The 17906-nt window shown below is 46.6% G+C and overlaps 1 protein-coding gene across 2 annotated transcripts in view; it reads right to left on the reverse strand.

The window, feature by feature from the left end:
• mvp (major vault protein) overlaps positions 1 to 5756 on the reverse strand; it is a 28944-nt gene extending 23188 nt beyond the window's left edge. For both annotated transcript variants that reach the window (XM_061711595.1, XM_061711594.1), the window contains exon 1: positions 5623 to 5756. The gene's annotated coding sequence lies outside the window, so the exon portion shown is untranslated. The remainder of the gene's footprint in view (positions 1 to 5622) is intronic.
• Between the last annotated feature and the right edge of the window lie 12150 nt (positions 5757 to 17906).

Consider the following 17906-nt stretch of genomic DNA (forward strand, 5'->3'; position numbering starts at 1 on the left):
ACTGATTACAACCATCAACATTCTGGACTGATCCAGACCTGCAGGTCCAGGACTGACCACTAGGGTCCAGATCCAGACCTGCAGGTCCAGGACTGACCACTAGGGTCCAGATCCAGACCTGCAGGTCCAGGACTGACCACTAGGGTCCAGATCCAGACCTGCAGGTCCTCTACAGACCACTAGGGTCCAGATCCAGACCTGCAGGTCCTCTACAGACCACTAGGGTCCAGATCCAGACCTGCAGGTCCTCTACAGACCACTAGGGTCCAGATCCAGACCTGCAGTTCCTCTACAGACCACTAGGGTCCAGATCCAGACCTGCAGGTCCTCTACAGACCACTAGGGTCCAGATCCAGACCTGCAGGTCCTCTACAGACCACTAGGGTCCAGATCCAGACCTGCAGGTCCTCTACAGACCACTAGGGTCCAGATCCAGACCTGCAGGTCCTCTACAGACCACTAGGGTCCAGATCCAGACCTGCAGGTCCAGGACTGACCACTAGGGTCCAGATCCAGACCTGCAGGTCCTCTACAGACCACTAGGGTCCAGATCCAGACCTGCAGGTCCTCTACAGACCACTAGGGTCCAGATCCAGACCTGCAGGTCCTCTACAGACCACTAGGGTCCAGATCCAGACCTGCAGGTCCAGATCCAGACCTGCAGGTCCTCTACAGACCACTAGGGTCCAGATCCAGACCTGCAGGTCCTCTACAGACCACTAGGGTCCAGATCCAGACCTGCAGGTCCTCTACAGACCACTAGGGTCCAGATCCAGACCTGCAGGTCCTCTACAGACCACTAGGGTCCAGATCCAGACCTGCAGGTCCTCTACAGACCACTAGGGTCCAGACCTGCAGGTCCTCTACAGACCACTAGGGTCCAGACCTGCAGGTCCTCTACAGACCACTAGGGTCCAGATCCAGACCTGCAGTTCCTCTACAGACCCCTAGGGTTCTGACCCGGTCTCAGAGACCAGATTCTGACCCCCCACCACTCAGAGACCAGCAAGAAACCTGGAATTCATCTTAAAAACACATCGTTTTACTGACGACGGTTTTTATTAAGTTCCGTAAAAGTTCCAAGTCCACAATCAAGTCCATAAAAGAATAAAACAACGACGTCGTTCTGAAACCTTTAAACTCTATTGTCACGAGTTTAGACACTTTACCAAAACCACCCAGAAGAGTCGGCCCCCCCACTGGTGGATCCAGACCAGGGGGGCCACCAGGGGGGCCACCAGGGGGGCCACCAGGGGGGGCCAGGGGTGGCCACCAGGGGGGCCAGGGGGGCTACCAGGGGGGCTACCAGGGGGGCCACCAGGGGGGCCACCAGGGGGGCCACCAGGGGGGCTACCAGGGTGGCCACCAGGGGGGCCACCAGGGGGGGCCAGGGGTGGCCACCAGGGGGGCCACCAGGGTGGCCACCAGGGGGGCCACCAGGGGGGCCACCAGGGGGGCTACCAGGGTGGCCACCAGGGGGGCCACCAGGGGGGCCACCAGGGGGGCCACCAGGGTGGCCACCAGGGGGGCCACCAGGGGGGCCACCAGGGGGGGCCAGGGGTGGCCACCAGGGGGGCCAGGGGGGCTACCAGGGGGGCTACCAGGGGGGCCACCAGGGGGGCTACCAGGGGGGCCACCAGGGGGGCCACCAGGGGGGCCACCAGGGGGGCTACCAGGGTGGCCACCAGGGGGGCCACCAGGGGGGGCCAGGGGTGGCCACCAGGGGGGCCACCAGGGTGGCCACCAGGGGGGCCACCAGGGGGGCCACCAGGGGGGCTACCAGGGTGGCCACCAGGGGGGCCACCAGGGGGGCCACCAGGGGGGCTACCAGGGGGGACACCAGGGGGGCTACCAGGGGGGCCAGGGGGGCCACCAGGGGGGCCAGGGGGGCTACCAGGGGGGCTACCAGGGGGGCCACCAGGGGGGCTACCAGGGGGGCCACCAGGGGGGCTACCAGGGGGGCCACCAGGGAGGGCCACCAGGGAGGGCCACCAGGGGGGCTACCAGGGGGGCCACCAGGGGGGCTACCAGGGGGGCTACCAGGGGGGCCACCAGGGAGGGCCACCAGGGAGGGCCACCAGGGGGGCCACCAGGGAGGGCCACCAGGGAGGGCCACCAGGGAGGGCCACCAGGGGGGCCACCAGGGGGGCCACCAGGGAGGGCCACCAGGGGGGGCGACCAGGGGGGGCCACCAGGGGGGCCACCAGGGGGGCCACCAGGGAGGGCCACCAGGGGGGCTACCAGGGGGGCCACCAGGGGGGCTACCAGGGGGGCCAGGGGGGCCACCAGGGGGGCCACCAGGGGGGCCACCAGGGGGGCCACCAGGGGGGCTACCAGGGGGGCCAGGGGGGCCACCAGGGGGGCCACCAGGGGGGCCACCAGGGGGGCCACCAGGGGGGCTACCAGGGGGGCCAGGGGGGCCACCAGGGGGGCCACCAGGGGGGCCACCAGGGGGGCTACCAGGGGGGCCAGGGGGGCCACCAGGGGGGCCACCAGGGGGGCCACCAGGGGGGGCGACCAGGGGGGCCACCAGGGGGGCCACCAGGGGGGCCACCAGGGGGGCCACCAGGGGGGCCACCAGGGGGGCTACCAGGGGGGCCAGGGGGGCCACCAGGGGGGCCACCAGGGGGGCCACCAGGGGGGGCGACCAGGGGGGCCACCAGGGGGGCCACCAGGGGGGCCACCAGGGGGGCTACCAGGGGGGCCAGGGGGGCCACCAGGGGGGCCACCAGGGGGGCCACCAGGGGGGCCACCAGGGGGGGCGACCAGGGGGGCCACCAGGGGGGCCACCAGGGGGGCCACCAGGGAGGGCCACCAGGGGGGGCGACCAGGGGGGCCACCAGGGGGGCCACCAGGGGGGCCACCAGGGAGGGCCACCAGGGGGGCCACCAGGGGGGCCACCAGGGGGGCCACCAGGGGGGCCACCAGGGAGGGCCAGGGGTGGCCATGGCTGAGATGTCGAGAAAAAAGTCCAAATTTCATGAATAAAGTTTAAATGTTGAGAAAAAGGGTGAAATTTCAACTTTTTTCTCGACATTTTGACTTTTTTCTCGAAATTTCGACTTTATTCTCGAAATTGTATTTCAACCTCGACAATTTTCTCGAAATTGTATTTCAACATTAATCCCGACATTTCAACTTTTTTATCCACATTTCAACTTTTTTATCCACATTTCATTTCATTTCATTTTTATTTATTCCGATCATGGAAATATGCAAAGAAAAGAAGCAAGCAAGTAAAATGACAACACAATCAAACACATATTCCAGAACCAGAAAGGAGCAGGAAGAAGAAAATCTTATTCTACCTGCCCCTCCCTCGAAACAACACTGAACAATAATAACAGATTTCTGCACAATTACTCAGTTAACATCACAAGAAAAGAAAAACAAGAAAATAAAAGATAGATTGTCTGTCTCCATACGCATATATTTAGACTATTTCATCCATACATTGCTATTTTTTTCTCTTTAAATTTATTTTTAAACTGAAATATGTTTATACAGCCCTTTAAATCATAATTTAATGAATTCCATAACTTAATTCCAACAATTGAAATGCTCATCTGCTTTGCTTTCAACTTTTTTATCCACATTTCGACTTTATTCACAAAATTTAAACTTTCTTCTTTAAATTTCGACTTTATTCTTAAAATTGTATTTCAACATTAATCTCGACATTTCGACTTTTTTCTTGAAATTTACTTTTCTCGAAGTGCATAATGAAAAAAAAAATCTTCCTCCTCTAAAATATTATTGTTATTTTTCTCCTGCCTGGCCCTGATTCTCTTCTTGATCCCTGGTGGCTCCACCTGGTGGTGAGAGGGGGAACTGCAGTATTTCCGGGTTACCTGGAGTAGGAAGCAGGACCAGGCCCCCAGTCTCGCGCTCAGCAGGCACGCCGATTTTTTCCAGTGGCCAGCCGCGGTACTGCAACAAAAAATCCCATGGGGCCCAGAAAGCTTTTTTCCCATAGACCGCAATAGTAAAAGAGAAGCCTCTAAAACTGTTCACAGGAACCTCCAGCTGTAATCACCGGCAATTACTAATCTTTGTATTCTATATTTTTAAGTCATGGACTTTATATCCGTCAAAAATGTTTTATAACGGCCAGAAAAGTCAAAGAAAAGTCTCTTTCTGGGCGTGACGTCACGGCTTTGTCCGTGCACTCGCAAAGCGCGGTCGTGTGTGTCTCGGGAACGAGCATGGCTGAATCTAAGCCGTTCGGCGGAATAATCACTCAGAAAAGTGGAAAACACGGCTCAAAGGTGTGTTTTTGTGGTCTCTTAATTTTTTTTTCCATGACAAAAGACATTGGGTTTATAATAAAACCTCAGTAAACGAGGGGGAGCTGCTCTGATCAGTGTTGAGCAGCAGCTGAGCAGGAGACCCTCTGTCATTCATTGAGCTGGAGCTGCGCGCTATGGCACAGAGCTCAGGTGGGACGCTCAGGTCACACTCGGTCTAACGCCCTGACCAGGGGGATCACAGACGGAAATGTTTAATAGCAACGGTGTATGGTTTGTGAAAATAAGATATCAGGCAGGAATAACACTTAATGTGAGCCCAGAAGCTGTAAAAGAATCAGAGAAAATGCAAAGTTAATTACGCCTAACATTCGGACTGCACAATCATTAATAGACAAAAAGATTTACCCAAAGGTATATAGATAAATAGCATATGACAGCTTGTGTTATTGTGGGGAATCCCATGTGTTTTTTTGTTTGTTTGTTTTTATAAAGATGACTCGTTTTATCCTTACTCAAAAAAATTAAACTCCACAAATTAACCACATTTAAACATAATATTTGACATATTTAAACATAATACTTGACAAAACTTGTAATACAAAAAATATTTGTCTTAATGTAAGTAATAAACTTGGGAAGTTTCATGGTGATACCTGCTATTTACATTTTTACCCTATTTTAGCCTATTAACCTGGGGTGTCTCATCTTAAATAAAAATGACTCGTTTTATCTTTAATTAAAAAAAACACACAAATGAACCATGTATAGTCTATAACCATGACTTTGAGAACAGCATCGGTTGATTTGCCCTATAAATCCCTAATTTCATTGTGTACATCTATCATTACCGGTCTAAAGGACTCATGAGCGCGCAGCGCCTGTCCAGAGCGCGCAGCGCTCGTTCTCATTGCCCCGGGGCATGATGGGAGGCCCCAGAGCATCATGGGAGGTGACTCAACTGCGCATGCTCTATGGGCCCGTGTACCAGGAAGTAAACCAGGAAGTCAGAAATTTTTTCGGCGGATGCGCTGGGTGAGCAAACTCCATTGAAATGAATGGGCGGCCATTTTCGATCCGGTATCCAGTTATATAATACATCCATGAGCAGGACTCCTGAACCAGAAACCTGCCAGTGTCTGTCAGCAGACAGCAGCCACGTCACTGGAACGAACACTTTAAAAGCTGATATTTATCTGAATAAAGACATATTTCAGTTATTACACCCCCGCCGATGTGAAGCCGGTCCTCCTCCGGTCCCGGGATCACCTGAACCCGGATCCCCCGGGGCAGCGGGGGACCGGTAGAACCGCGGAAGTGTTAAATCCCCATTTTTTCCGGCCGTGTTCCGCCGGTGCAGCAGCCCGGCTCTTACCTCGTTTATCGCGGGTGCAGGACTCGGCTCGCGGGTCGGCGTCTCGGGACTGACTGGAACCAGGAACCAGAACCGGGACCAGAATCAGGGGGTGGGCGGGTCCAGAATCATTGCTGGGAATCCCGGAAAACAGGTCACGTGATTAGCGAACTTTGAGACACCGCACCCAGCCCCGCCCACTGTGACGTCACGGCCTTTTAACAGTCCATATATATATATATATATATATATATATATATATATATATATATATATATATATATATATATATATATATATATATATATATATATATATATATATATATATATATATATATATATATATATATATATATATATGTATATATATGTATGTATGTATGTATGTATGTATGTATGTATGTACGTACGTACGTACGTACGTACGTACATACATACATACATACATACATATATATATATATATATATATATATATATATATATATATATATATATATATATATATATATATATATATATATATATATATATATATATATGTATATATATGTATGTATGTATGTATGTATGTATGTATGTATGTACGTACGTACGTACATATATATATATATATATATATATATATATATATATATATATATATATATATATATATATATATATATATATATATATATATACATATATATATATATATATATATGTACGTACGTACATACATACATACATACATACATACATACATACATACATATATATATATATATATATATATATATATATATATATATATATATATATATATATATATATATATATATATATATATAGCTACCTCATACTACATTCATGTGTAATACTCTTCCACTCATTCATGTGCATCATTATTCTCTCATTCACTCATTTTCATAGTGTATATATATTTATGTTTCCTGTCTTTATTTATTTCATTTCATTTTTCATTGTATTCTTTATTTCATTAAAAAACAAAACAATTCAATACAAATACAAATGTTCCTAACTTGTGAATGAAAAGGAGCAAAAAGAAGAAGAATCTTATCTGATCTGCCCCTTTCACAAATAACATACATTACAAATAATAATAAAAAAACAACAACTAAGTGAATAAAAACAACTAAAATAAAATAAAATAAAAATAAAATTAAAATAAAATTACCACCGCCTACGGGGGATGTCAATCAAACATTTTTCCTTATATTTCCTTAACATACAGGCTTTAATTGTTCTTTTTTTTTCACAGAAACACAACGTTTCATCAATTTAGTTCTGAATCTTGTTTTTTTTTTTAAATCTCTGTTCCTTTTAAGTTATACTTGCTTTTTCTTTTTTCAAATCTTTTCTGAATGTTGATTAGTAAAGTTTTTTATGAGCTTTAAACATAATTTGCAGAATACTATAGTCTACTAGTTCATGATATTTCAACAGTTTTAACTGAAGGAATAATGGATTTGTTGGATATTGTTTTCTACTGATTATCCTTATGGCTCGTTTTTGCAGAATGAAAATTGATTGAATATAAATGTTTTACAGGCTTTTATTTCCCCAAACTTCAACACAGTAGGTCAAATATTTACATAGTGTTTGCATGTGTGCACTTTTACGGAGCTGCTGCCTGATCTCACTGTACCAGTAGAATGACAATAAAGGCTTTCTATTCTATTCTATTCTATATACATATATATATATATATATATATATATATATATATATATATATATATATATATATATATATATATATATATTTATTTATATATAATCCCGTAAAACCGGCCGGACGGGTCACGTGACCAGCGACCTTTGAGACACCAGCGCCGCGCCCACGGCCTGTTAACAATCTATACAGGAAAGACAGAGGAGGTTTTAAATATGTATATATAGTGTGGCAGGTGGAGGAGCAGCCACTGAGGTGATGGGTCACAGGTGTGTCCCGTCAGCCTCTCCACCTGCCTGCCTTTATGAGGCGTGGCTGCAGCAGCAGCAGGGGGTCGGGTGAGAAGGTGCTACGGCCCTACGGATCCCCCCCTACAGCCCTACGGCTGAGAAGGTGCTGGTGCACGTGTGGCGGTGAGTTCTGGTGAATAAAGAGCTAGTGCACGTGTGGCGGTGAGTTCTGGTGAATAAAGAGATGGTGCACGTGTGGCGGTGTGTTCTGGTGAATAAAGAGCTAGTGCACGTGTGGCGGTGAGTTCTGGTGAATAAAGAGATGGTGCACGTGTGGCGGTGTGTTCTGGTGAATAAAGAGCTGGTGCACGTGTGGCGGTGAGTTCTGGTGAATAAAGAGCTGGTGCACGTGTGGCGGTGTGTTCTGGTGAATAAAGAGCTGGTGCACGTGTGGCGGTGAGTTCTGGTGAATAAAGAGCTGGTGCACGTGTGGCGGTGAGTTCTGGTGAATAAAGAGCTGGTGCACGTGTGGCGGTGAGTTCTGGTGAATAAAGAGCTGGTGCACGTGTGGCGGTGTGTTCTGGTGAATAAAGAGATTCTGCACGTGTGGCGGTGTGTTCTGGTGAATAAAGAGCTGGTGCACGTGTGGCGGTGAGTTCTGGTGAATAAAGAGCTGGTGCACGTGTGGCGGTGTGTTCTGGTGAATAAAGAGATTCTGCACGTGTGGCGGTGAGTTCTGGTGAATAAAGAGCTGGTGCACGTGTGGCGGTGAGTTCTGGTGAATAAAGAGCTGGTGCACGTGTGGCGGTGAGTTCTGGTGAATAAAGAGATTCTGCACGTGTGGCGGTGAGTTCTGGTGAATAAAGAGATTCTGCACGTGTGGCGGTGAGTTCTGGTGAATAAAGAGATTCTGCACGTGTGGCGGTGTGTTCTGGTGAATAAAGAGATTCTGCACGTGTGGTGGTGTGTTCTGGTGAATAAAGAGCTGGTGCACGTGTGGCGGTGAGTTCTGGTGAATAAAGAGCTGGTGCACGTGTGGCGGTGTGTTCTGGTGAATAAAGAGCTGGTGCACGTGTGGCGGTGAGTTCTGGTGAATAAAGAGCTGGTGCACGTGTGGCGGTGTGTTCTGGTGAATAAAGAGCTAGTGCACGTGTGGCGGTGTGTTCTGGTGAATAAAGAGATTCTGCACGTGTGGCGGTGAGTTCTGGTGAATAAAGAGCTGGTGCACGTGTGGCGGTGTGTTCTGGTGAATAAAGAGCTGGTGCACGTGTGGCGGTGAGTTCTGGTGAATAAAGAGCTGGTGCACGTGTGGCGGTGAGTTCTGGTGAATAAAGAGCTGGTGCACGTGTGGCGGTGTGTTCTGGTGAATAAAGAGATTCTGCACGTGTGGCGGTGAGTTCTGGTGAATAAAGAGATTCTGCACGTGTGGCGGTGTGTTCTGGTGAATAAAGAGCTGGTGCACGTGTGGCGGTGAGTTCTGGTGAATAAAGAGATTCTGCACGTGTGGCGGTGTGTTCTGGTGAATAAAGAGATTCTGCAGGTGTGGCGGTGAGTTCTGGTGAATAAAGAGCTGGTGCACGTGTGGGGGTGAGTTCTGGTGAATAAAGAGCTGGTGCACGTGTGGCGGTGAGTTCTGGTGAATAAAGAGCTGGTGCACGTGTGGCGGTGTGTTCTGGTGAATAAAGAGCTGGTGCATGTGTGGCGGTGAGTTCTGGTGAATAAAGAGATTCTGCATGTGTGGCAGTGAGTTCTGGTGAATAAAGAGCTGGTGCACGTGTGGCGGTGAGTTCTGGTGAATAAAGAGCTGGTGCACGTGTGGCGGTGTGTTCTGGTGAATAAAGAGCTGGTGCACGTGTGGCGGTGAGTTCTGGTGAATAAAGAGCTGGTGCACGTGTGGCGGTGAGTTCTGGTGAATAAAGAGCTGGTGCACGTGTGGCGGTGAGTTCTGGTGAATAAAGAGATTCTGCACGTGTGGCGGTGAGTTCTGGTGAATAAAGAGATTCTGCACGTGTGGCGGTGAGTTCTGGTGAATAAAGAGCTGGTGCACGTGTGGCGGTGAGTTCTGGTGAATAAAGAGCTGGTGCACGTGTGGCGGTGTGTTCTGGTGAATAAAGAGCTGGTGCACGTGTGGCGGTGAGTTCTGGTGAATAAAGAGCTGGTGCACGTGTGGCGGTGAGTTCTGGTGAATAAAGAGCTGGTGCACGTGTGGCGGTGTGTTCTGGTGAATAAAGAGATTCTGCACGTGTGGCAGTGAGTTCTGGTGAATAAAGAGCTGGTGCACGTGTGGCGGTGAGTTCTGGTGAATAAAGAGCTGGTGCACGTGTGGCGGTGTGTTCTGGTGAATAAAGAGCTGGTGCACGTGTGGCGGTGAGTTCTGGTGAATAAAGAGCTGGTGCACGTGTGGCGGTGAGTTCTGGTGAATAAAGAGCTGGTGCACGTGTGGCGGTGAGTTCTGGTGAATAAAGAGATTCTGCACGTGTGGCGGTGAGTTCTGGTGAATAAAGAGATTCTGCACGTGTGGCGGTGAGTTCTGGTGAATAAAGAGATTCTGCACGTGTGGCGGTGTGTTCTGGTGAATAAAGAGATTCTGCACGTGTGGTGGTGTGTTCTGGTGAATAAAGAGCTGGTGCACGTGTGGCGGTGAGTTCTGGTGAATAAAGAGCTGGTGCACGTGTGGCGGTGTGTTCTGGTGAATAAAGAGCTGGTGCACGTGTGGCGGTGAGTTCTGGTGAATAAAGAGCTGGTGCACGTGTGGCTGTGTGTTCTGGTGAATAAAGAGCTAGTGCACGTGTGGCGGTGTGTTCTGGTGAATAAAGAGATTCTGCACGTGTGGCGGTGAGTTCTGGTGAATAAAGAGCTGGTGCATGTGTGGCGGTGAGTTCTGGTGAATAAAGAGATTCTGCACGTGTGGCGGTGAGTTCTGGTGAATAAAGAGATTCTGCACGTGTGGCGGTGTGTTCTGGTGAATAAAGAGCTGGTGCACGTGTGGCGGTGAGTTCTGGTGAATAAAGAGATTCTGCACGTGTGGCGGTGTGTTCTGGTGAATAAAGAGATTCTGCACGTGTGGCGGTGAGTTCTGGTGAATAAAGAGCTGGTGCACGTGTGGGGGTGAGTTCTGGTGAATAAAGAGCTGGTGCACGTGTGGCGGTGAGTTCTGGTGAATAAAGAGCTGGTGCACGTGTGGCGGTGTGTTCTGGTGAATAAAGAGCTGGTGCATGTGTGGCGGTGAGTTCTGGTGAATAAAGAGATTCTGCACGTGTGGCGGTGTGTTCTGGTGAATAAAGAGCTGGTGCACGTGTGGCGGTGTGTTCTGGTGAATAAAGAGATTCTGCACGTGTGGCGGTGAGTTCTGGTGAATAAAAAGCTGGTGCACGTGTGGCGGTGAGTTCTGGTGAATAAAGAGCTGGTGCACGTGTGGCGGTGAGTTCTGGTGAATAAAGAGCTGGTGCACGTGTGGCGGTGTGTTCTGGTGAATAAAGAGCTGGTGCACGTGTGGCGGTGTGTTCTGGTGAATAAAGAGCTGGTGCACGTGTGGCGGTGTGTTCTGGTGAATAAAGAGCTGGTGCACGTGTGGCGGTGAGTTCTGGTGAATAAATAGCTGGTGCACGTGTGGTGGTGTGTTCTGGTGAATAAAGAGATTCTGCACGTGTGGCGGTGAGTTCTGGTGAATAAAGAGATTCTGCACGTGTGGCGGTGTGTTCTGGTGAATAAAGAGCTGGTGCACGTGTGGCGGTGTGTTCTGGTGAATAAAGAGATTCTGCACGTGTGGCGGTGTGTTCTGGTGAATAAAGAGATTCTGCACGTGTGGCGGTGAGTTCTGGTGAATAAAGAGCTGGTGCACGTGTGGGGGTGAGTTCTGGTGAATAAAGAGCTGGTGCACGTGTGGCGGTGAGTTCTGGTGAATAAAGAGCTGGTGCACGTGTGGCGGTGTGTTCTGGTGAATAAAGAGCTGGTGCATGTGTGGCGGTGAGTTCTGGTGAATAAAGAGATTCTGCACGTGTGGCGGTGTGTTCTGGTGAATAAAGAGCTGGTGCACGTGTGGCGGTGTGTTCTGGTGAATAAAGAGATTCTGCACGTGTGGCGGTGAGTTCTGGTGAATAAAAAGCTGGTGCACGTGTGGCGGTGAGTTCTGGTGAATAAAGAGCTGGTGCACGTGTGGCGGTGAGTTCTGGTGAATAAAGAGCTGGTGCACGTGTGGCGGTGAGTTCTGGTGAATAAAGAGCTGGTGCACGTGTGGCGGTGTGTTCTGGTGAATAAAGAGATTCTGCACGTGTGGCAGTGAGTTCTGGTGAATAAAGAGCTGGTGCACGTGTGGGGGTGAGTTCTGGTGAATAAAGAGCTGGTGCACGTGTGGCGGTGAGTTCTGGTGAATAAAGAGCTGGTGCACGTGTGGCGGTGTGTTCTGGTGAATAAAGAGCTGGTGCATGTGTGGCGGTGAGTTCTGGTGAATAAAGAGATTCTGCACGTGTGGCGGTGTGTTCTGGTGAATAAAGAGCTGGTGCACGTGTGGCGGTGTGTTCTGGTGAATAAAGAGATTCTGCACGTGTGGCGGTGAGTTCTGGTGAATAAAAAGCTGGTGCACGTGTGGCGGTGAGTTCTGGTGAATAAAGAGATTCTGCACGTGTGGCAGTGAGTTCTGGTGAATAAAGAGCTGGTGCACGTGTGGCGGTGAGTTCTGGTGAATAAAGAGCTGGTGCACGTGTGGCGGTGTGTTCTGGTGAATAAAGAGCTGGTGCACGTGTGGCGGTGAGTTCTGGTGAATAAAGAGCTGGTGCACGTGTGGCTGTGTGTTCTGGTGAATAAAGAGCTGGTGCACGTGTGGCGGTGAGTTCTGGTGAATAAAGAGCTGGTGCACGTGTGGCGGTGTGTTCTGGTGAATAAAGAGATTCTGCACGTGTGGCGGTGAGTTCTGGTGAATAAAGAGATTCTGCACGTGTGGCGGTGTGTTCTGGTGAATAAAGAGCTGGTGCACGTGTGGCGGTGAGTTCTGGTGAATAAAGAGATTCTGCACGTGTGGCGGTGTGTTCTGGTGAATAAAGAGATTCTGCAGGTGTGGCGGTGAGTTCTGGTGAATAAAGAGCTGGTGCACGTGTGGGGGTGAGTTCTGGTGAATAAAGAGCTGGTGCACGTGTGGCGGTGAGTTCTGGTGAATAAAGAGCTGGTGCACGTGTGGCGGTGTGTTCTGGTGAATAAAGAGCTGGTGCATGTGTGGCGGTGAGTTCTGGTGAATAAAGAGATTCTGCATGTGTGGCGGTGAGTTCTGGTGAATAAAGAGATTCTGCACGTGTGGCGGTGAGTTCTGGTGAATAAAGAGCTGGTGCACGTGTGGCGGTGAGTTCTGGTGAATAAAGAGCTGGTGCACGTGTGGCGGTGTGTTCTGGTGAATAAAGAGCTGGTGCATGTGTGGCGGTGAGTTCTGGTGAATAAAGAGATTCTGCACGTGTGGCGGTGTGTTCTGGTGAATAAAGAGATTCTGCACGTGTGGCGGTGAGTTCTGGTGAATAAAGAGCTGGTGCACGTGTGGCGGTGAGTTCTGGTGAATAAAGAGCTGGTGCACGTGTGGCGGTGTGTTCTGGTGAATAAAGAGCTGGTGCATGTGTGGCGGTGAGTTCTGGTGAATAAAGAGATTCTGCACGTGTGGCGGTGTGTTCTGGTGAATAAAGAGCTGGTGCACGTGTGGCGGTGTGTTCTGGTGAATAAAGAGCTGGTGCACGTGTGGCGGTGTGTTCTGGTGAATAAAGAGATTCTGCACGTGTGGCGGTGAGTTCTGGTGAATAAAGAGCTGGTGCACGTGTGGCGGTGTGTTCTGGTGAATAAAGAGCTGGTGCACGTGTGGCGGTGAGTTCTGGTGAATAAAGAGATTCTGCACGTGTGGCGGTGTGTTCTGGTGAATAAAGAGCTGGTGCACGTGTGGCGGTGTGTTCTGGTGAATAAAGAGCTGGTGCACGTGTGGCGGTGTGTTCTGGTGAATAAAGAGCTGGTGCATGTGTGGCGGTGAGTTCTGGTGAATAAAGAGATTCTGCACGTGTGGCGGTGTGTTCTGGTGAATAAAGAGCTGGTGCACGTGTGGCGGTGTGTTCTGGTGAATAAAGAGCTGGTGCACGTGTGGCGGTGTGTTCTGGTGAATAAAGAGCTGGTGCATGTGTGGCGGTGAGTTCTGGTGAATAAAGAGATTCTGCACGTGTGGCGGTGTTCCAGGTCAATCCTCCCTACAGATCCTCCCTACGGAGAAAAAAAAAGAGGAAAAAAGAGGAAAAAAGGGAAATAAAGAGGGAAAAAAAGAGGGGAAAAAAGTGGGGGAAAAAGAGGGAAAAAAAGAAGGAAAAAAAGAGGAAAAAAGAGGAAAAAAAGAAGAAAAAAGAGGAAAAAAGAGGGAAAAAAATTTAAAAATGAAGGAAAAAAGGGGGAAAAAAGAGGAAAAACAAGGAAAAAAAGAGGAAAAAAATAGGGAAAAAAGAGGAAAAAAGGGGAAAAAAGAGGGAAAAAAGAAGGAAAAAAGAGGAAAAAAAGAGGGAAAAAGAGGGAAAAAAGAAGGAAAAATAGGAAAAAAGAGGAAAAAAATAGGGAAAAGAGGGAAAAAAAAGAGGAAAAAATGGGAAAAAATAGGAAAATAAAGAGAGAAAAGAGGAAAAACGAGGGAAAAAAGAAGAAAAAAAGGAAAAAAGAGGAAAAAAGAAGGAAAAAATAGGAAAAAAAGAGGAAAAAAGAGGAAACAAATAGAAAAAAAGAGGAAAAAATCAGGGAAAAAAGAGGAAAAATGAAGAAAAAAAGAGAAAAAAGGACCTGCAGGTCTGGATCTGGACCCTAGTGGTCTGTAGAGGACCTGCAGGTCTGGATCTGGACCCTAGTGGTCTGTAGAGGACCTGCAGGTCTGGATCTGGACCCTAGTGGTCTGTAGAGGACCTGCAGGTCTGGATCTGGACCTCTGGTCCCCCTCACGACCACCAGGGGGAGCCAGAGCTGCATCTGGTGGATTTATCTCTGCAGGTTCAGGTGTTTGTGAGTGTAATTGCGTGTAATTGTGTATATTTTATGTATTGATGTGTAATTGCGTGTATTTTATGTGTATTTTAGTGTATTTTGGTGAATATTTTGTGTATGGATGTTTATTTGCATGTATTTTGTGTGTATTTTATTGTATTTTATTTGTATTCATGTGTATTTGTGTATATTTGTGTATATTTATCTGTATTTGTGTGTATTTGCGTGTATTTGTGTATATTTGCATTTAGTTGGGTGTATATTTACGTATATTCGTGTGTATTTGTGTATATTTATGTATATTTGTGTATTGATGTGTATTTAAGTGTATTTTGTGTGTATTCATGTGTATATTTGTGTAATTGCGTGTATTTGAGTGTATTTTGTGTATATTTGTGTGTATTGATGTTTATTTGCATGTATTTTGTGTGTATTTGATTTGTATTCATGTGTATTTGTGTATATTTATCTGTATTTGTGTGTATTGATGTGTATTTGCGTGTGTATGTGTATTTTGTGTGTATTTTGTGTGTATTTGTGTATATTTGCATTTATTAGGGTGTATTTCTGTATATTTTGTGTATATTTGTGTATATTCGTGTGTATTGATATGTATTTAAGTGTATTTTGTGTGTATTCATGTGTATATTTGTGTATTTGTGTATATTATTGTGTATTTGTGTGTATTGATGTGTATTTGCGTGTATCTGTGTATTTTGTGTATCTGTATTTTATGAGTATTTGCGTTTATTTGCTTTTATTTTGTGTATATTCGTGTGTATTTGTGTATATTTATGTGTATTCATGTGTATATTTGTGTACATTTTGTGTATTTGTGTATATTTATGTGTATTTGTGTATTTTGTGTATATTTGTGTGTTTTTTGTGTAAAATTCAGGTTTCATTTCCAACTTCAGTCAATTCAATTCAATTCAATTCAACTCAATTCAATTTTATTTATATAGCGTCTAATACAACAGATGTCTCTAGATGCTTTCCAGAACCAGAACATAAACATAAACATGAACATAAAAGGCCAGGCCAGAACGCAGCTCCCGAGGCTCCAGCCTGCAAACATGCACAAAAGAGAAAAAAGGGGGGCCGGCACAAGAAACTACAGGAACGATGGACAAAAATGATAGCTATGAGATATTTATAATAAATAAAAATGGAAATGGAGAAGAGAGGAAGGGAAGAGGAGAAGAGAAGAAGGGTGAGAGGCGCCGCCCAGCGGATCATGTCGGTGCCCCCTGCAGCATAGGCCTATAGCAGCATATCTACCACCAAGCTATATTTGAGACTAACTATTATAGTCTTGTTCTATAGCTGCAACTATGACTACTGACTCTAACACACTAGAGTTTACACTACCTAGAGATTTACCAACACCAGCTAGAGGTTTACTAAACACTAACTATAGGCTTTACTAAACAGAAAGGTTTTAAGTTTAGTTTTAAAGGTGGAGGTGGTGTCAGCCTCCTTAACCCAGATTGGAAGTTGGTTCCAAAGTAATGGTGCCTGATAGCAGAACGCCCGCCCTCCAAATCTACATTTAGATACTCTAGGAACTACGAGTAAACCTGCACCCTGAGAACAGAGAGCTCTGCCAGGAACATAAGGCTCTATCAGGTCTAATAATAATGGTATCTACATTTGGATACTCCAGGACAGGGGTCTCCAACGCGTCGCTCGCGAGCTACCAGTAGCTTGCAGCCCCTTTCAAAGTAGCTCACCAAATTGATTGGTCACACGGCCAACTGCCACCTTATATCCAATCAAATTCACAGGTGTCCCTCCCCCTACCTACACAAAGTGATTATTTGCCAATTAGTTGTCATCAAACGTTGCGCTGCTGTCAAACTTTATGTGTCAGTGGTGATGAGAGATGGACAGCAGTCATGGTGGCGGAAGGAGCTCATACGAATAAGAGGCAAAAATCATATTACTTCCTGAAGAATGGGAAACAGAGTTTTGTTTTAGCAACGTTAACGACAAGTGTGTGTGTCTGATCTGCGGTGCCAGCGTGTCGGGCGGTAAAAAGTGTAATGTGGAGCGCCATTTCACCAAAGTCCGCAGCAACTTTTCACGGACTTTCCTGCAGGTTGCAGTCTACAAAAAGAAAAGAAGAATACTCTTGTGACATGGGCAGATATAACAACTGATGAGTGAATTAACAATATCTGTGTTTGTAATTGCATTTAGTTTTGATAGCATTCTTATTTCATTTAATAGTGTGAGATACACACAGAAAGGACATACAGAAAGCCAAAATGCACATGCAGATGATTTAAACATTGTTTGTGGTGTTTTGATACAAAATGTTAACTGTGGACAGTTAAGTTTGTTTGGGTTACAGTACGGAATAAATGTTACAAAACATGAGTAGCTCTCGTCCACTTTCATTTTTTTTAAAGTAGCTGTCATAGGGAAAAGGTTGGAGACCCCTGCTCTAGGAACTACGAGTAAACCTGCACTCTGAGAGCGGAGAGCTCTGCCAGGAACATAAGGCACTATCAGGTCTTGGAGAGACCAGGAGATAAGCCGTTTTTGGGCTTTATATGCAAGTGATAAAATTTTAAATTGGATTCTGAATTTTACAGGTAGCTAATGGAGCGACGCTAACACTGGAGAGACGTGGTCTCTCCTGCTGATTCCTGTCAGCATTTATATGTATTCATGTGTATTTTGTGTATATATGCGTGTATTTGAGTGTATTTTGTTTGTATTCATGTGTATTTTGTGTATATATGTGTGTATTTGTGTATATGTATGTGTATTTGCGTGTATTTTGTCTATTTTGTGTGTATCCATGTGTATATTTGTGTATATTTTGTGTATACTCATGTGTATTTGAGTGTATATTTGTGTATATTTTGTTTATTTATGTGTATTCATGTGTATTTTGTGTGTATGTGTGTATTTTGTTTATATTTGTGTATCCATGTGTATATTGTGTGTATATTTGTGTATATTTTATGTGTATTTGAGTGTATATTTGTGTATATTTTGTGTTTATTTGTGTATTCATGTGTATTTTGTGTATATATGTGTGTATTTTGTGTGTATTGTGTGTATATTTTTGTGTATTTTGTGTATATTTGTGTGTATTTAGTTTATATTTGTGTGTATCCATGTGTATATTTGTGTGTATTTTGTGTGTATTGTGTATATATTTATGTGTATTTGTGTGTATCTGTATATATTTGTGTGTATTTCTGTATATTTTGTGTATATTTGTGTGTTTTTTGTGTAAAATTCAGGTTTCATCTCACACTTCAGTCCAATTTAAATGAGTAAAGTTTCCTCTTCCTTTTCTGAACCTTATTATCTTATTCTGGTAAAAATCCGTCTCCGAGTGTGTTTTATTGTGAAGGTCCAGCGGAAGCTCCGTGCTGCGTTTACGGCCGCTTGTCGC

This window comes from Cololabis saira, chromosome 21 (assembly GCF_033807715.1).
Source record: "Cololabis saira isolate AMF1-May2022 chromosome 21, fColSai1.1, whole genome shotgun sequence".
Classification (NCBI taxonomy): Eukaryota; Metazoa; Chordata; class Actinopteri; order Beloniformes; family Belonidae; genus Cololabis; species Cololabis saira.